The 25,211-nt window shown below is 34.3% G+C and overlaps 1 pseudogene; it reads left to right on the forward strand.

Annotated features, from left to right (window-relative positions):
• Window positions 1–2,125: 2,125 nt before the first annotated feature.
• LOC102144684 (ankyrin repeat domain-containing protein 11-like) overlaps window positions 2,126–25,211 on the forward strand; it is a 99,608-nt pseudogene continuing 76,522 nt past the window's right edge.

Genomic DNA, 25,211 nt, shown 5'->3' on the forward strand with positions numbered 1-25,211 from the left:
TGGTGGCAGGCAAGAATGTTGGTGCAGGGGAACTCCCATTTATAAAATCATCAGATCTTGTGAGACTTATTCACTACCACGAGAACAGTATGGGGGAAACGGCCCCATGATTCATTATCTCCATCTGGCTCCGTCCTTGACACATGGAGATTATTACAATTCAAGGTGAGATTGAAGTGGGGACACAGCCCAACTATATCAGAATTGTATAACCCTTTTATAAAATGATACCTCCAAATTCAGTAACTGAGAATCCAAGTAGTTTAAGAAGCAGCATTTTTTGACCCCTGTTAGCTATCATCAGTCTTTACTAGGGATCTGACTGACAAAAAGTTATGAGGTGCTCTGATGTACCCAAAGAGGTAGAACTGGAAATATCTCTCCCTGGTGGTAAAGGACAAGCTCACAAAGTAGCATCAGGCTTTTAGACCTTAAGGAGGCAATTAACTAAAATTACATACTCGTATTACCTCTCAAGACAAATAGTAATTGTCCAATATAGCTTGGATATTCAGAGTTTGCTTGATGATGATAAGTTACAGATGCTAAAAAGGATCTATCACAGACTAACTGGGCTAAGAAAGTATTTTCTTAACTGGCCTGAAGACATAAATCACCTAGAAACATTTGATACAGCACAGCATACATAGCTCTTCCTTTAGAGATTCTCATTTAGTGACCCTCAGACAAGGACAGGGGTTGGAATTAATGTTATGTATTCTAGGTGATGCTGATTATCAGGGAATTTGGAAAAGTAAGGAGCAGGAATCATATAGGTTTGGAAATAATAGACTCACAAATTATTTTGTGGTTTTTAAAAGGGTGGGCTATAGAATTAGGCTCGTTTTGATTTAAAAAAATGCTCAATTGTCACTAATTGGAACTTTGAGTTAATTCGAAGATTTATTTTGTGTAAATCATTAAAAATAATGCCAAGGATAGATAAAGTCCACAAATGTGAACACATTATTTTGTGTATTCTAGTCAAATACACAATTATTTTAACTTACCTCTAACATACTGCCTATTAAATTATGACACATTGCTAACTTTGCATCAACTGTAAAACATCTCCATCTAAAAAATATTAAAATATAAAAAAGAAAAGTGTATCTTGGAATTAATGGAATAAAAAATTAGAGAAACACACAAAGTAATATAAAACCATAACATAGGATGGGTAAGTAATTTTAGGGAGAGGAATTTCTGTTAGGTTAATCCTTCCTAAAAGAACTACTGAAGTGGATACCTCAGCAGAAAAAGAAGTAAAAAAGAAGCAGTGATAAACACAAGAACTAAGGAACCATGTGGTTAACTTTAAGTAATGCCTTCAAAATACTTTTGAAATAAATGAATAATTACAAATAAATAGTGTTTTTAAAATGTTTAGTGGGCTGGGCGTGGTGGCTCATGCCTGTAATTTCAACACTTTGGGAGGCCGAGGTGGGTGGATCACGAGGTCAGGAGATCGAGACCATCCAGGCTAACACAGGGAAACCCCATCTCTACTAAAAATACAAAAAATTAGCCGGGCGTGGTGGAGGGCGCTTGTAGTCCCAGCTACTCGGGAGGCTGAGGCAGGAGAATGGCATGAATCCAGGAGGCTATGCTTGCAGTGAACAGAGATCACGGCCACTGCTCTCCAGCCTGGGCGACAGAGCCAGATTCCATCTCAAAAAAAAAAAAAAAAAAAAGAAAACAGTTTACTGGTTCAGAGAGCAATTACAAGGGCAAAAGGCTAAGGCTAAGAGTGTTCTTCAATTAGTACTTAACATTTGCTAAAAACTTTACATTGATTGGGAAGGGACTAGACATATAAAATAGCTTTATACTAACTATATTATTGTTATAATCAGATGTGATATACAGCAATTCAATGTAATAAGTTGATAAAACAATTTTTCAAACAAATAAGGGGTAAATTTTTAAAAAATATATTTTCAACTTAACAATATGTAGGAAATAATAAAAATAAAAAGCACTTGGTTAACAGAAAAGCAGAAAAGATCACAGTTATAATTTTTTAAAGTGTTAGAAATGTCAACAAGATGGCAGGAAACAAGTTTTTAACCCTCATCTTCACTGCCACCACCTCCATAAACACCTATTTTGTAACCACTAAGGGATGAAAATGCCTTCGTGGGAGCCCCACAGTTCAGCTGAAAGGATCCTGCACCTCAATGAAGCAAAAAATCTGAAAGTGGGCACACTGAAGAAGGTAAGAAGAGAAGTTTCGCGGATCACGAGGTCAGGAGATCGAGACCATCCTGGCTAACACAGTGAAACCCCGTCTCTACTAAAAATACAAAAAAATTAGCCGGGTGTGGTCACGGGCACCTGTAGTGCCAACTACTCGGGAGCCTGAGGCAGGAGAATGGCGTGAACCGGGGGGGTCGGAGCTTGCAGAGAGCCGAGATCGCGCCACTGCACTCGAGTGGGCAACAGAGAGAGACTCTGTCTCAAAAAAAAAAAAAAAAGAAAAAAGAAAAAAGAAAAAGAAAAAGAAAGAAAGAAAAAGAGAAAGAGAAAGAGAAGTCTCACTGTACTCATGTCACCCCTCCATCAAGGCAACACAACTTGGTGTCAAGAGAATTCCTTTTAGCTCATAGTTTCTTCCAGTGGTGCAAAGTAAGAGTGAAGTAAGCACCCAGCTGTGTCATCCCTGTGGGAAACTATCCAGTAGGGCCGCTTTTGTCTTACCCTCCTAGAATATCAAGGGGATTGCCTTACTGCTCTTATTTAGGGGCAACTAAGATCAGAAAGAAGGGGCAGGAACTCACAGAAAACAGTACGAATCTCAAGGACTGGTCATGGAGCCTGCTAATTTGCTCATGGACTCCACCAAAAGCCCCATCCACAAATGCTGCAGGACAACTCACCTGTGGATACAGCCAATGCATGCCCCCAGCACACTATGCTCCTCTCTGGCTAGCACCTCACACACTCCTGGGCATGGCACTCCAATAAACCCACAGACAGCACATCCAAGACCCTGCAAACAGCACATGGACCTCAGTAGCATGTATGAATTTCAGCTGCCAGCCTGACTCTTCTGGATTGGGAGTAAGCTATATAAAGTTAAATATTTCAAGAAACTTCCTTAGAAAAAATAAACTTGAGGCCCTCAGCATCCAGCCTAGTTATGTGGTATGAAGAGGAGGCACATAAGACTTTTCCCTTAAAAGTGAACAAAATGAATGGAGTAGGTATATCCAGTGAAAGGATCTGAGATACATCTAGAATCTCTACTTAGGCTGATTGGTTAAGGTCAATCAGTACAAACTAGAGGAGGTGACTGCTTTTTCAAATACAAAGACAAAAATGCAAATCATCAAGAAACACAAAGAATCAAGAAAATGTGATACCACCAAACAAAAAGTTTTGATGGCTGCTCTAAAGAAATAGAGATCTATGAATTGCCTGACAAAGAAGGCACAAAAATAATCTCCAAGATTAGTAAACTACAGGAGAGTCCACCTAAACAAAATCAGGAAAGAAAAATACACAAACAAAATAAGGAATTTAACAAAGGCATGGAAACCATAACAAAGAACCAAAGAGGAATTCTGAAACTGAAGAATGCAATGACAGAATTTAAAAATTCAATACAGTTTTAATGGCAGACTTGTCTAAGCAAAAGAATCAGTGATCTCAAAGACATATAAATTGAAATCATTCAGTCAGATAAATAGAAAAAGAATGAAGAAGAAGGAACACTACAAGATTCGTGAGACACAGTCAAGTGAACCAATATATGAACTTGGGGTGTCTATGTAAGATGCAAAAAAGAGAAAGGGGTAAAAGGCTTATTTTAAAAAATAATAACAGAAAATTTCCCAATTTAGGAAGAAAAATGAACTTCCAGGACATGAAGCCCAAAGAACTGCAAATAGGTTAAACATACAGATGTCTTCACCAAGACACATTATAAACAAATTTTCAACAGTCAAAGACAAAAAAAAGAATTTTGGAAACATCAATAGAAAAGTGATTTGTCACAAAAAAAGATGAAACTATCTTTCAGCAGAAACCTTAAAGGGCTAACAAGAGTGGGATGATAACTTTAAATTACAAAAACAAACATTCATTGTCAATGAATAATACTATATTCAGCAATGCTGTCCATCACAAACGAAGGACAGATAAAGACTTTCCCAGACAAACAAAATCCTGAGGGAGATCATCAGCAATAGACCTATCTTAGAAGAGATGCAAAAGAATTCCTTAAGTTGAAACAAAAGAATGCTAATTGGCAAAATGAAAACACATGAAAGTATAAAACTTGCTGATAAATGTAGGTATTTAGTCCAATTCAGATTACACTAATGCTGTAGTGTTGTAAAGCTTTTAAAGCTATTATAACATTTCAAAAACAAACATTTTATAAGTAAATTATAGCTACAACATTTGTTAATGAGTATATAATGTACAAACATGTAAATTATGGCATCAATAACAAAAATGTGAGGGAAAGGAGAAGTGTGAATTTCTATATGAGGCTGAAGTTAAGTAGTTATTAGTTTAAAATAGATTTTTATAGCTATAAGAAAATGTATCTAAACACATGGTACTCACAAAGGAAAATAAACTCTAGTGGACATAAAAGAATAATTTTAAAGGAATCAAAGCAAACTATTGCAAAAATGAGAAAATCTTCAAATCACAAAGGAATACAGCAAAGAAGAAGGGAACTACAAGTGAAACAATTAACAAAATGCCAATAGTGAGTTCTCATCTATGTATCAATACTTTACATGTAAATGGCTTAAACTGCACACTCAAAAGACATAGTGTGACAAAGGATTAAAAAAAAAAGATTCAACTATATGCTTCAAGAGACTGACTTCATCTTTAAGGACACACATAGCTGAAAATGAAGGATGAAATCACATTAAATGAAAATGTTAACCAAAAAACAGCAAGAGGGGATATACATATATCAGACAAAGTAGACTCGAAGTCAACAACTGTCACAAGAGATGAATAAGTTCACTATATAAAGGGGTCAATGCATCTAGAGTATATAATGATAATAAATATGTCTGCATCCAGCATTGGATTACCTAAATATATAAAGCAAATATACAAAACGAAAGGTAGATAGAGCAGCAATACAGTAAGAGTAGAGGGATTCAAAAACCCATTTTTAACAATGAGTAAGTAATCTAATCCAAAGAAAATCAGTAAACAAACAGCAAATTGGAGCAACACTATAGACCAAAGGGACCTAATAGACATATGCAGGACATTGCATTCAACAGCAAGAGAATAAATATTCTTCTGAACTACAGATGGAACATTCTCCAAGATAGATCATATGTTTGACCACTACATGAGTGTTGACAAATTTAAAAACATTAAAATCATATTTAGTATCTTTTCCAACCACAATAATATGAAACTAGAAATCAATAACAGAAGGAAAATTGGAAAATTCAAAAATGTTTGGAAAATAAACAACAAATTCCTGAAGTATCAATTGGTTAATGAAGAAATAAAAAGAAAAATCAAAAAGTATGGAACTACACCATACCTAAATGTATGGAATAGAGCAAAACTAGTTCTATGAGGAAAGTTTATAGTGATGAGTGTGAACATTAAGATAAAAAAGTAAGATCTCAAGTCAACATCCTAACTTTACACCTCAAGGAATTAGAAAACAACAAACAAAGCCCACAGTCAGCAGAAAAAATGGAAAAACAAAGATCAGAACAGAGCTAAATGAAATGGAGACAAAAAATTCTAATAATTAAGAAGATCAACAAATGTAACAGTTGGTTCTTTGAAAAGATAAACAAAATTGTTCCTGATTAAAAAAAAAAGCTAGACAAATGTAAAAGAAAGATGACTGAGGTAAACAAGCTTCTAAATGAAATAGGAGACATTACAACTGATATAACTTTAATAAATAGAATTACAACCGATATACAAAGGTTCATAAGTTAATACTAAAAATAACTACAGTCCAACAAATTTCCCTACAAGAAAGGTGCAGGAACAGATTATTTTACTGGATAATTCTGCCTAATATTTAAGAATGAATTAATATCAATCCTCCTCCAACTCCTCCAAGAAACTAAAGAGGAGAGAACACATCAAAACTCATTTTACATGAGACAAAAGCTATACAAGAACACTAAAAGAAAAGAAAATTCGGCCGATATCCCTGATGACGGTAGATGCAGAAATCCTGTAAACCAAATTCAATAACACAACAAAAAGATTATTCACCAACATAAAGTAGGATTTATCCCTCGGACACAAGAATAGTTTAACATGTGCAAGTAAATAAATGGGATACACTGAGTTAGGAGAATGAAGGATTAAAAACTATACAATCATCTGAATAGTTGCAAAAACCCACATTTGACAAAACTCAATATCCTTTCATGACAACATTTCTCAATAATTTAGGTCTAGAATAAATACATATCAACATAATAAAGGCCATATATGACAAGTGCATATCAAGCTGACATCATGGTAAAAAACTGAAACCATATCCTCTAAGATCAGGAATAAGACAAGAATGCCCACTCTCACCACTTCTGTTCAACATAATACTAAATGATCTAGTCAGAGTAATCAGGCAAGAAAAAGAAATAAAAGCATCCAAAACAGAAAGGAAGAAGTTAAATTGTTTCTGTTTGCAGATGACATGATCTTATATATAGATAATTTTAAAGTCTCCATCAAAATATTGTTAGAACTAGTGAACGAAATCAGTAAAGTGGCAGGATACAAAATTAACATTAAAAAATAGTTGCATTTTTATGCACTGAACAAACTATCTGGAAATAAAATTTAAAAAAATCCCATGCACAATAGCATCAAAAAGAATAATTAATAACTAACCAACCAAAAAAAGTCCAGGTCCAGACGGATTCATAGCCGAATTCTACCAGAGGTACAAAGAGGAGCTGGTACCATTCCTTCTGAAACTATTCCAATCAATAGAAAAAGAGGGAATCCTCCCTAACTCATTTATGGGGCCAGCATCATCCTGATACCAAAGCCTGGCAGAGACACAACAAAAAAAGAGAATTTTAGACCAATATCTCTGATGAACATCGATGCAAAAATCCTCAATAAAATACTGGGAAACTGAATCCAGCAGCACATCAAAAAGCTTATCCACCATGATCAAGTGGGCTTCATCCCTGGGATGCAAGCCTGGTTCAACATACGCAAGTCAATAAACATAATCCAGCGTATAAACAGAACCAAAGACAAAAACCACATGATTATCTCAATAGATGCAGAAAAGGCCTTTGACAAAATTCAATGGCCTTCGTGCCAAAAACTCTCAATAAACTAGGTATTGATGGGACATCTCTCAAAATAATAAGAGCTATTTATGATAAAGCCACAGCCAATATCATACTGAATGGGCAAAAACTGGAAGCATTCCCTTTGAAAACTGGTACAAGACAGGGATGCCCTCCCTCACCACTCCTATTCAACATAGTGTTGGAAGTTCTGGCCAGGGCAATCAGGCAGGAGAAAGAAATAAAGGGTATTCAATTAGGAAAAGAGGAAGTCAAATTGTCCCTGTTTGCAGATGACATGATTGTCTGTTTTGAAGACCCCATCATCTCAGCCCGAAATCTCCTTAAACTGATAAGCAACTTCAGCAAAGTCTCAGGATACAATATCAATGTGCAAAAATCACAAGCATTCTTATACACCAATAACAGACAGAGAGCCAAATCATGAGTGAACTCCCATTCACAATTGCTGCAAAGAGAATAAAATACCTAGGAATCCAACTTACAAGGGATGTAAAGGACCTCTTCAAGGAGAACCACAAACCACTGCTCAACGATATAAAAGAGGACACAAACAAATGGAAGAACATTCCATGCTCATGGATAGGAAGAATGAATAGATTCAATTCCATTCCCATTAAGTTACCAATGGCTTTCTTCATGTAATTAGAAAAAAAACTACTTTAGAGTTCATATGGAACCAAAAAAGACCCCACATTGCCAAGACAATCCTACATCAAAAGAACAAAGCTGGAGGCATCATGCTACCTGACTTCAAACTATACTACAAGGCTATAGTAACCAAAACGGCATGGTACTGGTACCAAAACAGAGATATAGACCAATGGAACAGAACAGAGCCCTCAGAAATAATATCACACATCTACAACCATCTGATCTTTGACAAACCTGAGAGAAACAAGAAATGGGGAAAGGATTCCCTATTTAATAAATGTTGCTGGGAAAACTGGCTAGCCATATATAGAATGCTGAAACCAGATCCCTTCCTTACACCTTATACAAGAATTAATTCAAGATGGATTAAAGTCTTAAATGTCAGACGTAAAACCATAAAAACCCTAGAAGAAAACCTAGGCAGTGCCATTCAGGACATAGGCATGGGCAAGTACTTCATGTCTAAAACACGAAAACAATGGCAACAAAAGCCAAAATTGACAAATGGGATCTAATTAAACTAAAGAGCTTCTGCACAGCAAAATAAACTACCATTAGAGTGAACAGGCAACCTACAGAATGGGAGAAAATTTTTGCAATCTACTCATCTGACAAAGGGCTAATATCCAGAATCTGCAAAGAACTCAAACAAATTTACAAGAAAAAAAACAAACAACCCCTTCAAAAAGTGAGCAAAGGATATGAACAGACCCTTCTCAAAAGAAGACATTTATGCAGCCAACATACACATGAAAAAATACTAGGTCTTTTTAATGTCTTCTGAAATACATGTATTTCATTTTGTGACTGTAGCATATTACTCAGTATCCTCTGAATGAACTTTTATGTCCTTTCCAGTTATAGACTACTACAAATAATGCTGTTATGCACATTCTTATTAATAAATGTACTTCCTTCTGGGTATGAACAAGAGCCTCTCATGGTTAAATACTTAGGACAAATTTACTGAAATGAGACATGTCTCTCAAAGGACTTATGAATCTTAAACATGATCAGATTGTGCTGGAATTTTCTCCATAGTAATTACAGCTTCTTTACATCCTTATCAGCACAGTGAGGCATTCCTATCAGGGAGTGGTGTGAACCCTTCTGAAATCAGTGTCCAGCCAGCAAAGGATCTACCTTGCAAATATGCATTTCTAAAGATGGGATTCTCAAGCATGCTATGTTAACTCTTTTCTTCACAATCTCCTATTGGGTCATTTTAATGTGCAACTTTTTAAGGGTTCTCTTATGTTACTCCTAATTTCTGCTGGCACCTTTTCTTGTTTCTTTATATGCTTTATGATTCTTGATTTGTCTCATCTTAATCACAGAAATCCTGGGGCTAATGGGTTGTATTTTCCTCTGAAACATGTCTGGATTTATTCTTCTAGAAATTTGAAGGTGTTACTAAATCTAGCAGTGCTCAATTATACAGTGGGTGTAAAACTAAACCACAAACTCAAATAAGATTCAAAATATAGTTACAATTTCTGAAGACATTTATGTGTTTTCTTTCAAACAGAGTTATCATGGAGACAGACATTCTCTCTGTTTACATGATTTATTAGCATGTGTATGCTTTTTGGCTCATCATTTACTTAACATGTCTTCAAAGTCTCAGCTTTATGAAGTGGAGACCAAGTCCACCTCCCCCACTGTGCAGGACTTGAGGGCTTTCATTTTGCTTTCCCTGTAGGCTCTATAAGACTTGGTGCTCGAGGTTCCTGCTAACCGAATATGCTCCAGAGTGGTCTAGTTTTATGATTTCAGTTGCCACTCTTACTTCAGCTCATTTGAAGATTTTTGGAGCCTCAGAAATTACCCATACTTTCTTGTGATTTTCAAAAGTAGATGTTTTTTGATAATAGGATTTTAGAAAACTCTAGTCTCCTTCACTTTGTTGAAGGTAGAAATGTTGGATTCATTTCTCAATTTCATTGCTTTCTTTTTTTAATTCCCATGATTCTGTCTTGGTTTTCATACTACTCTGCTTCAAATTCTCTTGGACTTGAATTTTTAAAATATTTTTCCTGATATTAGTGCATTTGTTTCATTTGTTTCTTGTTTAATAATAAATATATGTATCCATATAAATTTTACTTTTGAGTGTTGGTTTTGAAACATAACAAATATTGATATAAAGTGTGCTAGATATGGCTTTTCCTGTGATAAACAAAAGAGAGAAAGGAAGGAGGGAAGGAAGGAAGGAGGGAAGGAAGGAGGGAAGGAAGGGAAGGAACGAAGGAAGGAAAGAAGAAGGGAAGAAGGAAGGAAGGAAGGAAGGAAGGAGAAAGTAAGTTAGTTCTAAATCTCTTTTCAAAGAATCTGTTCACACATCTACTCTGTGAATAGAGAAAACTGGAGAAGAATTCTGGACTATTTAAAATTCCCTGTTATATGTTCTGTTTCACTCTGTACTATGCCTGCAGAATACTTGCTCCTGTGGAACACTGCAATTTTCATTTTTGTGTGCTTATTTAAGTAATATCTGTTTCATGCAATGTGGAAATTCATGGATTCTCAAATTGAAATTATATATTAAGTCTTAATAAGCATTTTTGATTGGCTTACTAAATAAGGGAATACATGACAAATGGTTGCTTTACTTTTCCAAAATGTCATTCCATTAGAAAAAGGTGGAAGGAATATTTTTTTCCAGAAATATCAATGAAGCATTATTTTTCCTATTTGTAGAACTTTTGAAATGATCTCCTATAGATGCTTTCATAAAACATATGTCTTCAGACCCAAACCCAGGAGAGCAGCTACAAACAATTGTGGAAGAGATTTTTTAAAATTTAGAGCTTAAATTATGTGCTGATATAGACTTTGTTTAGTCCTGAAAAAGAAAGTTAATGTAAACTTAAACAAAAAAAATTCAGAAATTGGCCAGGTGCAGTGGCTCATGCCTGTAATCCCAGCACTTTGGGAGGCCAAGGCAGGCAGATCACCTGAGGTTGGGAGTTTGAGACCAGTCTGACCAACATAGAGAAACCCCGTCTCTACTAAAAATACAAAATTAGCCGGGTGTGGTGGCACATGCCTGTAATCCCAGCTACTAGGGAGGCTGAGGCAGGAGAATCACTTGAACCTGGGAGGCTGAGGTTGTGGTGAGCTGAGATCGCGCCATTGCATGCCAGCCTGCGCAACAAGAGCGAAACTCTGCCTCAAAAAAAAAAAAAAAAAAAAAATTCAGAAATCGAAAGAGTCAGCAATGTATGTCTATCTATTAACCATACACCTCATAGTGAAGAGAGAGAGAAAGATCCTGAAAGCTCATATAATACAGTGTGATCATTAGTTAACAGGACACAGTAGTATTGTACGCAGGTAACATTCGTAATGTCTTAGGAAATCAATGTTAGCTGAAAGAAGGGCCCAATAACAGGGAAAGAAAGGAAAGGGATTTTGATAGGCATGATCTCATATAGAATATAAAGATTATAAATAATGCCACCTATTAAAGACTAATGTATAATGAAGACAATATTTAGGGGAAATAAATAAAAATATTCTTAAAGAAAACGATGATTAATTGTCAGTTTTAAAAAACTTGCAAACTTATACCCGGAATGTAGTTTCAGTCACTATTGTCACATCAAACAATATAAAACCAAGATACTGAACATGAAAATACAAAAGGACATACATTTTCCTTTTCCAGTGTCTGACGTTTGTGTGGACAGAAAGTTGGTACTTTAGTGAGGTAAATGTATGATGTGAAGACTCTTGAGTGGTTTTTAGGCTTGTAACATTCTGTTATTTGACACTATAGTGTAACTATAGTGTATGCAAATTATATCAAGTTGCAGGAAAATTCTATTTCTTTTATACTTTTGGAAACCTAACAAAATTATGAAGTACAACAGGTTAAAAGCCTGAACTTCAAAACAACAGAGACCTAGGCTCAAATTCTAACTCTACTATTTATTAGTTTTTTGACTCGACAACTCTAAGATTCACTTTCCCATATGGGAAACTCATTGTATAACAATGAAAATCAAATTGCATTAAAGGTAGTGTTGCTTAACCTAACTATATTATTTCAATCTGTTTTGTGAATTATGTAAAAATATCCACTGCCTGTTTAACATTTTACAAATTACTTTCTCATGGATCTTTGTTCCCAACTTAGAGCTAAAACTCAGATGGCTAATTATTTGTCTATTTGTTTAATTATAAATAAGTAAGTATTTATACTTACAACATAAATAGTGTAGTCAACATTTTTCTCTGTATATTCTGGCACCAAATCTCATAATTTATAAAAATAATCATTGGAGGCTTGCGGGTTTCACCACACTAAGCCATGGTAACAACTGAGCTTACAAAATGGGAAGGTGTGTTCTGATTTTTTTCTGTACATTTCATATTCTCTTTTCCTTTTTCTGCCAACAAATATTCAATTTTTAAAAATCTACCCAGTTGCTTTCTCTAAGACTTTCTCAAAAAGTTTCTGTTCTTCAAAACTGTCTTCTGAAGAGTCAAGCAGATAGTCATTTATACTTTCATCTATTTTAGTGCTGACAAGGGGGGAAGTTTTTTTCCACATTTATTTATTTATTCATTTATTTATTTACTTATTGTCCCTACATCTTGCTTGTTTTTACACTCCTTAGTATATTTTTAAACATTCACGTTCTGGTTCCTCAAACTATGTGGACTGGATCACAACCTCTCCAGGGTGTTATGTAATATTTTTATTTAAAAACTTCCAATGAATATGATGATCACTTAGGTCAAAAGCTATTGCCAATCCCAATCTTTCTATTTAAAATACATGTCTTAAAGTGGATTTGGATGGCTTCTAAGATTCTTTTCAAATAAAAAATTCTGAAATCATCAAACGCTAGAACTAAAGAGAATCTGAGACTCTTTGCTCCAGCCTAGTGGCTTGTGAGTATGTTTACCAGGGACACTGTGTTCTGTGCTAGTGCCTTAGGACTCGCTACTATGTGTGGTCTTGAGGCTAAGTGGCTAAGGCTCCAACTTCAATTTTATCTGTTTGTGTGCAAAGATCCTTCAAAATATATTGGTCCAGTTGTAGCAGAATAAAAGTGTTTCGTGTCTTTCCTTCCCTAGACCCAGCCTTTCTTTTTTTCTAAAATACAATGTCAGGGATAATTGAGAAGATGGTGATCTACTTAAAATCATATAGAGGTTTATCTGGTTATTTATACATAAAGTTCATCTCACGTCTTTGAGAATCTGATTCTTTCTTTTCTTTTATTCACTTATTTTTTGAAGACATTTTATGATTCTGGGAAGTGAAAATCTAAAGGTAGATTTCTTTTCCCTAGGGAACTGAACAAAACATCTTTGAAATAGTGGCCAGAGGTCAAAACCAATTATCTTCTATGAATTGGTCTTGGGTCTGAATTAAATGACTCTGAGGTCCCCCATGGCAAAGAGTAACTGTAAGTCAGTCTCAAAGACTAGGAGGTGCAAGTACAATACTCAAGCAAATGTCCCTCCTGAACTTTTCATTAAAATGGAATATTTCATACAAATGTCTCCATCATTCTATACTCCTTATCCATTGCAACCCAATTTTTAGTTATCAATGCTGAGAAATAAATGGAATGGTCTCCTGTTATGCTACCACAAATCCTTTCACTTTCTATATATAAAACTTGCAAGATGTTTATAGACTTATTTCAAGTATCTGCATCTCCTAAGTTTTCTAGTAACTAGTACTGTGAGCTGCTAGCATGTTTCATTCTATGGGCCAATAATCATTAATGTAGGCTGCAACAATAAGTGTTTTGTTAATTTATTAATACTTGCCATGAGCTAATGGAGGGGTTAAGTGTATTCTGTTCCTTTTATTACTGTGATAAGTAGCTTGCAAGTATAATTTCATAACTTCATAATAAACGTATTAACATAGCTATTATGATTGTTAGCATCATAATTATCACCATCATCCCCATTTCCAGGGGAGAACAGTGAAGCATGGGGGAGTTGACTAGTTCAGAATCATATAATTACTAATTTGGAAACACAGGACTCGAACACAAAGCTCATACCCATAGCCAGTACAAAATTCTAAGCCATAATGGCCATCCATCTAAACTTTCACTACTGCATTTATTCTTTTAATAAATGAAGAAATAATGACCAAAGACTTATAGTTAAACTCATAATTTTATTGGCTATAAAAGCTATTTACAAGTGTAGTTAGAAACGGACACAGAGAAAAATGACTACTACTATAGAAATAAATATTTAAAGCATGTCCTTATCCATGGAGGATGAGATAATGTACCTGGAAGATAATTAGTTTCTGTGACTTCAAACGTTCCTAAGTCTGAGATTCCTTGAATGTCAGTTTTGAAATTTAGAAATTTTAACCTCTAATTTAAAATAAAAATCTCAAATTGAGCTATTCACCTGTTTTTCTTTTAATTTAAATAACTGCTTTTACTGATATCAGGTTAAATGCAATTGGGTTCTGGTAGCCTGAATAGTGAATAAGAGCCAAGTCTATGGGAATGACAATGAGCTATCTGGCCTTCTGCAATTGTTTCCAGATTGAAATAGCTTAGCTACATATTTGTTTTGTCCTGTGACATGATTTACTTTTATATAATTTCAGTACTCATTGATATAGAGATATTTTTCTTTATGGGCCTATAATAATTGGCTGGGAAGATGCCACAATTAAGAGTACCATATTCTAGTAATTCATCAGTAATTAACTCTTGAAATTTATAGGAGTTACACTTGAAAAATTTTGTCCTCATACCTTAATAGTTTACTGGCCTGTTCCAAAAGAACACTTTCATTTTAAAAGAGCAATATTGATTTTACTATATCCCCTTTTAGGACTTCATTTTTTGTTGTTTTATGCTGGATTTAAATTTTAACCTGGTTTATACAATGTAATCTATTTTAATGGTTTAAAGGCATTACAATAAGATAATTTGCTTCCTCTGAACTGAATATTTTTAGCTCATTTTAAATTGTTGAATTACTTAATAGAATATATTACTTAATGGAATACAGCTTCCAATAAAATTTCTATACATTGCAGAAGTATATTTTCTGCATTATTACAAAATGATTTTCTTATTTTATATACTCACAAACACATAGAAATACACTATATTATAGTATCACTATAGATGAATCCCTCAGTATTCATTCAAGTTTTAAGGATGTATTATCAAAATATTGCTGATTATTATTATTAATTTTGTAAGAGATGGACAAAAAAGTAATAAAAAATACATAGATAAAGAATGAAAAGTGAATTGCATAATTCATCACTATGAAAACTTATATTAGGCTCTATGCATACCATTCAAAATTGTAAAGTAGATAAATTCTAGTCTTTGCAATTCTATACCTTGGCCAAATCCAGCACAATGTTAAATTACTATCAGCTCCCTTTTTTATGTTGATTGACACAAAATCGACCAGATTCCTATTTTTATTATAACTATTTTATTTGACATACTAAACAAATTAATTAATAATATAAAATAAACATATTCTTTTTTTTAATTCTTAAGGTGAAATCAGAAGAGATTTGGAGCAGATCACACATATACATGCAGCATTGTACTCAGAGGAGGCAATCTAGCAAATAACAACCCTTTAGTACCTTAAAGTGCTGCTAAAAGATTTGCATTATAGACTCTCTTTCTTGCATAGTACTCCTTTTAAAGAGAATGTCAGTTTAGTTAGGCAAACATACAGTCTATATAATGTATTTTTAAAAATTGTGATAAGAACACTGAATATGAGATATATACTCTTAACAACTTTTCAAGTACAAAATACAATATTTTGCACTTAAAAATAAATAAAGGGACCGAGCATGGTGGGTCACACCTGTAATCCCAGCACTTTGGGAGCCTGAGGCCAGCAGATCATGAGGTCGAGAGATCCAGAACATCCTGGACAACATGGTGAAACCCGGTCTCTACTAAAAATACAAAAATTAGTTGGGTGTAGTGGTGCATGCCTGTAGCCCAGCTACTAGGGAGGCTGAAGCAGAAGAATAGCCTGAACCCGGGAAGAGGAGGTTGCACTGAGCCGAGATCATGCCACTGCACTCCAGTCTGGCAACACAGCAAGACTCCGTCTCAATAAATAAATAAATAAATAAATAAAATGAAATAAATAAATGGGACACTATGCATGAAATACGCTTGTGTATTTAAGTGCAAAATTATTTAAGTGCCTTTAATTAATAAGGCAAAACATTGTTCAGCAAATCTCTGGCACCTACTCATCTCATATAACTGAAACTTGATACTTGTGGAACAGCAGTCTCCCATTTCCTGCTTCCCTCTGCCCCAGCAACCACTATTCTGCTCTCTGTTTCTGTAAGTTTGGCTACTTTAGATACCTCATATAGGGATAATCATACAGTACAGTTGATCCTTTTTGAACAACCTGGGTTGGAGCTGTGAGGGTTCACTTAAGGTTTCTCTACCTCTGCCACCTCTGAAACAACAGGACCAACCCCTCCTAATTTTCCTTATCACAGCCTACTCAGTGTGAAGATAATGAGGATGAAGTTCTTGACAATGATGTGCTTTCGCTTAATGAATGGTAAATATAGTTTTTATGAATTTCTTAATGTTTTATCTAGTTTACTATAAACATACAATATATAACATATACAAAATATGTGTTAATCAACTGCTTATGTTATTGGTAAAGCTTGCCATCAAAAGTAGACTATTAGTAGTCAAGTTTTTTGAGAGTCGAAGTTATATATAAATTTTTTACTGCGTGTTCGGGGTGGAGAGTCAGTGCCTTTAACCACTTTGTTGCTCAAGGGTCAACTGCATTTGTGTTTTGGTAACTGGTTTATTTCATTTAACATAATGTTCAAGGTGCATCCATGTTTTAGCATATATCAGAAATTTCCCTCTTTTTTAAGGCTGAATAATATTCTATCGTATAGACAGACCACATTCTGCTTATGCATTCATCCATTGACGGACACTTAGGTTGCTTCTATATTTTAGCTATCGTGAATGATACTGCTATGAACATATATATGAAAATATCTCTTCTAGACCCTGCTTTCAATACTTTTGGGGATATACTCAGAAGTTAAATTGCTGGATGATATGGTAATTCTATTTTTTATTTTTTAAGGAATCACCATACTATTTTCCACAGCAATTGTACCATTTTACTTTCCCACAAACAGTGTTCAAGGGTTCCAGTTTCTTCACATTCTTGTCAACACTTATTATTTTCTGTTTTTTTTTTTTTTTTTTTTTTTTAGTAGTAGTCATCTATTGGTGTGAGGTGGTATTTCATTGTAGTTTTGATTTGCATTTCCCTAATAATTAGTGTTATTGAGAATCTTTTTATGTGCTTTTTGGCCATTTGTCTATCTTCTTTGAAGAAATGTTTATGGAAGTCTTTTGTCCATTTTTGAATCAAGTATTTTTTTAATTGTTAACTTTTGGAAGTTCTCAGCATGAATATTAATTCCTTATCAGATAAAATCTACAAATATTTTCTTTCATTCTGTGGGTTGCCTTTTACTCTATTAATATTCTCTTTTGCAGTACATATTTTTAAAATTTTCATGAGTCCTATTTTTCTTTTTTGTTTGTTTGTTTGTTTTTGTTGCTGTTGCCTATGCCTTTGGTGTTGTATTCAAGAAATCATCACAAATTCAATGTCATGAAGCTTTTACCCCATGTTTTCTCCAAACAGTTCTATAGCTTTAGGTCATACACTTAGTCTTTGATCCATTAATTTTTTGTGCATTGTGTTACGTAAGGGTCCAACTTCATTTTTTTCATGCAGAGATTCCAGCATCATTTGTTGAGAAGATTGTACTTCCCCCTTTGAGTGATTTTGACACTCTTCTAAAAAAATTATTTGACCATATATGTGAGGGTTTATTTCAAGGCTCTCGTTTGTCTAAATGGCTATCTTTATTCCAGTACCACAACATTTTGATCCTCCAGCTTTGTTCTTTGTTGTTAAGATTGCTTCGGTTATTTGGGGTCCCTTGAATTTCCATAAGACTTGTAGGAAAAGGTTCTCTATTTGTGACAAAGAAAAAAAAAAAAAAAAACGAGTAGAATTTTGAGAGAAATTGCACTAAATCTGTAGATCATTTTGGGTGGCACTGACATCTTAACAACATTAATTCTAATTCACTATCATAGGATTTGTTCTCATTTGTTTATTTAAATTTTTTTTTCGGCCAGGCATGGTGGCTCATGCCCATAATCCCAGCATTTTTGGAGGGTGAGGCGGGTGAATCATGAGGTCAAGAGATCGAGACCATCCTGGCCAACATGGTGAAACCTCGTCCTACAAAAAATACAAAAAGTAGCTGGCCATGGTGGTGCATGCCTGTAGTCCTAGCTACTCAGGAGGCTGAGGCAGGAAAATCACTTGAATCCAGGAGGTGGCGGTTGCAGTGACCCAAGATCACGCCACTGCGCTCCAGCCTGGCGACAGAGCGAAACTCTCTCAAAAAAAAAAAAAAAAAAAAAAAATTCAGTTAATTCCAGAGTCTTTCATTCATTTTCATGCAATTGTAAATGACATTGTCTTTATAATCACTATTCAGATTGTTCATTGTTAATATATAGAAATGCAACTGATTTTTGCATGTTGATTTTGCATCCAACTACTTTGCTGAATCCATTAATTACTTATAATTTTTTGTGTGAAATATTTAAGGTTTTCTACATATGAAATCATTTCATCTGTGAGCAGATATCATTTCGCTTCTTCCTTCTCATTTTGATGCCTTCTATTTTTACTCTTTCCTAAGTTCTCTGAGTACAATTTTTGATACAATGTTAGACAGAAATTGTAAGTATAGGTATCATAGTCTTATTCCTCATATTAGAGGAAAAACTTTCTGATTTTCACCACTGAGGGTGATGTTTGCTGTAATAGTTCATTCTATGCTTAGTTTGTTGAGATTTTTTATCATGATAGGCTATTACATTTTGTTAAAAGATTTTTTTCTGGATCAATTGAGATGATCATTTTTTCTTTCATTCTGTTAATCTGGTGTATTAGATTTATTAATTTTTGTATTTTCATATATTATAACATCCCGGTATTCTTGAAATAAATCTCACTTTCTCATGGCATATAGTCTTTTTAACACACTGATGAATTTGGTATGCTATTTTTTTTTAGTATTTTGGTTTCAATGTTCATAAGGAAATAGTCTGCAGTTTTATTTTCCTGTGTTTTATTTGGCTTTGGTACCATAATACTGGCCTAATAGGATGAGTTAGAAAGTATTAAATTCTCTTCAAGTTTTTGGGCAAAGTTTGGGAAGAATGGATCTAAATTATATAAATGTTCAAAGAAATTTACCAGTGAAGCCATCAGGTTCAGGCTTTTACATTATTGGGAGATTTTTAAATTAACTCAGTCTCCTTTCTACTTATAAATCTATTCAAATTTTCTGTTTCTTCATAATTTATTCTTGGTAGGTTTTGTGTATCTACAAATTTGTTCATTTCATCTAGATTATCCAATTTGTTGACATATAATTGTTCATATTATTGTCATAATAATTGATCTGTAGAATCAATAACAATGTCACAACTTTTATTTCTGATCTTACACAAATATAAGTCTTTTTTTTTGTAGTCTATCTAGCTAAATGTTTGCCAGTTTTACTCATTTTTTCATGAAACCAACTTCTGCTTTCTCTTGCTTTTTTCTATATTTTTTCTATCCTCTATTTCGTTAAGTTCTGCTCTAATTTTTATTTTTTCATTGTTTCTGCTAGGCTTTGGGTTTAGTTTGTTCTTACTCTCTAGTTCCTTAAATTGCAAAGATGAAGCTGTTGATTTAAAATCTTTCTATTTTTTAATGTAAGCATTTATAGCTGTAAATTTCTCCCTTAGCAGTCTTTACTGCATGTATTTTAATATATTGGGTTTCTGTTTTCATTCTTGTTTTATTTTTTTATGTCCCTTTGTTCTCTGTTTTGATTCATTGTTAAGAGTGTATTGTTATATTTTCAGAGATTTGTGAATTTTCCAGTTTCACTTCTATTAGTGATTTCAAACTCAATTCTGTTGTGATAAGGGAAGATACTTTGAATGATATTCACTTTTTAAAATATATTGAGACTTAATTTATGGCCTAACATATGGTTTACCTGGAAAATGTTCCATGTATACTTGAAATGAATATGTATATGGTTGCTATTGTGTAGATTGGTCTGAGAATGTCTGTTTGATCTAATTAGTTTATTGCATTGTTTAAATCCTTTACTTTCTTACCTATTTTCTGTCTTGGTTATTCTAATCCATTATTGAGAGTATTGAAACATTCAATGATTATTGTACTATTGTATATTGGTAGTACTTTATATTTGTAGTACTATATAGTTCTCCTTTTAAGTCTATTAGTTTTTGCCTCATATATTTTTGTGGTCTATCATTAAGTTTGTAAATGTTTATGATTGTTATACCTCCTTGCTTTATTGAAACTTTTAATATATAGTGCTCTTCTTTGTCCCTTATCAACTTTTGTATTTTGATTTTATTTTTTATGATATTAGTATAAGCATCCCTGCTCTCTTTAGGTAATTATTTGCATGAAATATCTTTTTCATTCGCAACTTGAAATAAAAGCATGTTTTTGTGTCCTTGGACCTAAAGTGAAGTTTTTCTGAATAGCATATATGAGGATCATGTGTTCCTATCCATCGACTCAATCTCCATCTTTTGTTTGGAGATTTTAATCTATTACATTTAAAGTTATTGCTGATAAGGAGGGACTTCTGTCATTTTGATATTTGTTTTTCACATGTCTTACAGTTTTTGGTTTTTGTTCATTTCCTGTATTACTGTCACCATTTTGTATTTAATTTTGGTTTGTAGTGAAATGATTAAATTCCTTTCTTATCCTTTTTGTATGCATTCTTATGGATTTGTGGTTACCATGGGGATTACATTTAACATTCTAAAGTTATAATAATCTAATTGGAATTGATACTAGTTAAACTTCAATAGCATTCAAAAATTCTGCTCCTTTACACCTCCATCCCACCCATTTCAGTTGGTGTCACAAAATTATAGCCCTTATAGATTATGTCCCCAAACATAAAGTAATCATTCTTTTAATTGCATTAGTCTCTTAAATTTCATAGGAAACAAAATTTAGAGTTATAAATCCAAATTATAATAATACTGGTTTTCCTCATTCTCTTAAATCATGTAGAAGAAAAACTGTAAAGTTATGAACTGTTACAACAATACTAGCTATCATAATTACCCATGTATTATTTACCTTTACTGAGATGTTAGTTTCTTTTTTTTTTTCTAATTTTACTTTAAGTTCTGGGATACATGTGCAGAGGGCGCAGGTTATATAGGTATACATGTGCCATGGTGGTTTGCTGCACCTATCAATCCATCGTCTAGGTTTTAAGCCCTGCACGCATTAGGTATTTGTCCTAATGCTCTCCCTCCCCTTGGATCCCACACCCAACAGGACCCTGTGTGTGATGTTCCCCTCCCTGTGTCCATGTGTTCTCATTGTTCAGTGAGCAACTGTGAATGGGACAATTCCTACCTATGAGTGATTACATGCGGTGTTTGGTTTTCTGTTCGTCTGTTAGTGTGCTGAGAATGATGGCTTCTAGCTTCATCCATGTCCCTGCAAAGGACATGATCTCATTCTTTTTGATGGCTGCATGGTATTCTGCGGTGTATATGTGCCACATTTTCTTTATCCAGTCTATCATTGATGGACATCTGGGTTGGTTCCAAGTCTTTGCTATTGTAAAGAGTGCTGCAATAAACATATGTGTGCATGTGTCTTTATAGAATGATTTATAATCCTTTGGGTATATACCCAGTAATGGGATTTCTGGGTCAAATGGTATTTCTGGTTCTAGATCCTACAGGAATCACCACACTGTCTCCCATAATGGTTGAACTAATTTGTAGTCCCATTAAACAGTGTAAAGCATTCCTATTTCTCCACAGCCTCGCCAACATCTGTTGTTTCCTGACTTTTTAATAACAGTCATTCTAACTGGCATGAGATGTAGCTCACTGTGGTTTTGATTTGCATTTGTCTAATGACCAGTGATAACGAACTTTTTTTCTTATGTCTATTGGCCGCATAAATGTCTTCTTTTGAGAAGTGTCTCTTCATATCCTTCACCCACTTTTTGATTTTTTTTTTTTCCTTGTAAATTTGTTTAAGTTCCTTGTACATACTGGATATTAGTCCTCTGTCAGATGAGTAGACTGCAAAAATTTTCTCCCATTTTGTAGGTTGCCTGTTCACTCTGATAATGGTTTCTTTTGCTGTACTGAAGCTCTTTAGTTTAATTAGATCCATTTGTCAATTTTGGCTTTTGTTGCAATTGCTTTTGGCGTTTGAGTCATGAAATCTTTGTCCATGCCTATCTCCTGAATAGTACTGTCTAGGTGTTCTTCTAGAGTTTTATGGTTTTGAGTTTTATACTTAAGTCTTTAATTGATCTTGAATTAATGCTTGTTAAGATATAAGGAAGGGGCCCAGTTTCTGTTTTCTGCATATGGCTAGTCAGGTTTCCCTACACTTATTAAATAGGAAATCCTTTCCCCATTGCTTGTTTTTGTCAGGTTTGTTGAAGATCAGATGGTTGTAGATGTGTGGTGTTATTTCTGAGGTCTCTATTCTGTTCCATTGGTCTAAATATTTGTTTTGATATCATTACTATGCTGTTTTGGTTATTGTAGCCTTGTAGCATAGTTTGAAGTCAGGCAGCATGATGCCTCCAGCTTTGTTCTTTTTGCTTAGGATTGTCTTGGCTATAGGGGCTCTTTTTTAGTTCCATATGAAATGTAGTTTTTTCTAATTCTGCAAAGGAAGTCAATGGTAGCTTGATGGGAATAGCATGAATCTATAAATTACTTTGGGTAGTATGGTCATTTTCACAACGTTGATTCTTCCTATCCATGAGCATGGAATTTTTTTTTTCCATTTGTTTGTGTCCTCTCTTATTTCCTTGAGCATTGATTTGTAGGTCTTATTGAAGAGGTCCTTCAGATCCCTTATAAGTTGGATTCCTAGGTATTTTATTCTCTTTGTAGCAATTGTAAATGGGAGTTCACTCATGATTTGGCTCTCTGCTTGTCTCTTGCTGGTGTATAGGAATGCTTGTGATTTTTGCACATTGATTTTGTATCTGAGACTTTGCTGATGTTGCTTATCAGATTTAGGAGATTGGGAGCTGAGATGATGGGGTTTTCTAAATATACAATCATGTCATTTACAAACAGAGACAAAAAAAGGCTAAAACAGAAGTTTAAAACTGTCAACCAAGAATCCTCTATCTGACAAAATTGTCCTTCAAACGTGAGGGGGAAATTAAGATGTTCCCAGATAAACAGGGGCTAAGGAATTTCTTTCCTACTAGTCCCCTGTAAGAAACGTTTAAGGAAGTCCCGAAGGGTGAAATGAAGGAACAGTAGATGGTAACTGAAGGCTATGTTAAGAAATTCCCTTTGAAAACTGGTGCAAGACAAGGATGCCCTCTCTCACCACTCCCAGTCAACATAGTATTGGAAGTTCTGGCCAGAGCAATCAGGCAAGAGAAAGAAATAATGGGTACTCAAATAGGAGGGGAGGAAGTCAAATTGTTGTTTTAAACTGGACATTTGAATTTAATAATGTGATTAGTCTGGAAATCAGAGTTGCCACCCTTTCCTGGAGTTTTTTGTTCTTTACTTTTGTATTTTTTTAAAAAAATTTTATTGTTGTAGACTGTGTTAGTATCAGGAATCATCCTAAGATGTAAAGTCAAATTGTTTTCAGATCTTTTCTGATCCTACACCTTGCCTTTGGGATGGATGGTTAACCTTTAATTTTTCTCACATATCCTGTGTTTTTTGAGTCTTTAAGGTTTGAGTTCCAAAAGGACAAAAAGAGAAAAAAGAAGAAAGTGGAAAAAAATGAGGAGGATGAAGGAAAGGGCAGTGGCTCTTTAAATCCATTGGAAGTCATTTCAGCTGGAGTGGGAAGGGCTTGCAGCAATAAAGGAGGTGCAACAATGATCATTGCCTCTTTTCACCTCTGAGTTTAGAAGTATTAGTGATTACAGCACAGATATTCAATATTTGGAGGACAGGGTCCTTTCTGCTGCTCTGGCTCCTGCTAGCTAAGTGCAAGCAGCTCCACATACATTCGCATAGCTGTTTACCACGGCAGTAGGGGATGATAGTTACTGCTGTGCTAAGAGCTGAAATTGACCAAAATTATCTGTAATTTCCCTTCTAAACCTCCCCTGGAAGTTACAGTCCTTCAATAGACTCTGTAATTCTAAAATAGTTAAATCAGACAGATTCTGCCAGTGCAATTTTTATCTAGGTGGGGAGACAGATTCCTGCTGCTTCCTACTCCACCATCTTCCCAGAATCTTCCTCTTCACAGTAATTTTTACAGACTAATCCCTGTCCCATATTAAGGTATCTTCTCTTATATCTCAATTTCATGCCTTTATGTAATCATGGCAATGTACATTCTATAATAAATATTTGATAATTAAGAAAAATATGATTTGCTCACCAGTATTGTTGATCCAAAACTTTGTAGGCCATGATAGGCTTGCATTGCCATGTAACTTTTCATATTAAAATAAAGATATATCAACCACCCATCATTTGCACTCTAGCAGAATGTAGAAAATAGTTCAGCCTTAATGGTACTTAGATTTGCATTGCATTTCTATTACTTTCTAATTTTGAAGTCTTACGCAAATCATGTAATTTTTTCAGTCCAATTTTTCTTAAATATAAAATTAGGAAAATAAGACTTACATCAGCAGATTTAATCAGATGGAGAACTTAAAAATTCTGGGACACTATCCTTTTTATTAATCCGTCTCTTTTTCCATACCCAATCTCTCTCTCTCTCTTTCTCTCTCTTTTTCCTTGATTCCCTCCCTTCCTTCCCTTTCTATCTTCCTTTATCTACCTCTCTCTTTACTTTCCTGATATGTGTGTTTGAGGGTATGGGTGTGTGTGTTAGTGAGGGTATGTGGGTTTGTACCAGGATTTGAACCATTTTAACAGATTCATTATATGCATTCTCTTGAGTATTTATTACGTACCCAAGCAGAGGGTCAAGACTTATTTTAGCTTCTTAAGTACTACTCTTACTGTTCAATCTATTTTCTGTATCTTTTCTTGCATTATATAAAGACTATAGTAGGTAAACTCAATATTCCTTTTTAAAAATGTATTGATTTTCATTGATGTTCCATGGGCATATTTAAAAAATAAAAAACATACT

The sequence above is a fragment of the Macaca fascicularis genome, chromosome 13, assembly GCF_037993035.2.
Source record: "Macaca fascicularis isolate 582-1 chromosome 13, T2T-MFA8v1.1".
Taxonomy (NCBI): Eukaryota; Metazoa; Chordata; class Mammalia; order Primates; family Cercopithecidae; genus Macaca; species Macaca fascicularis.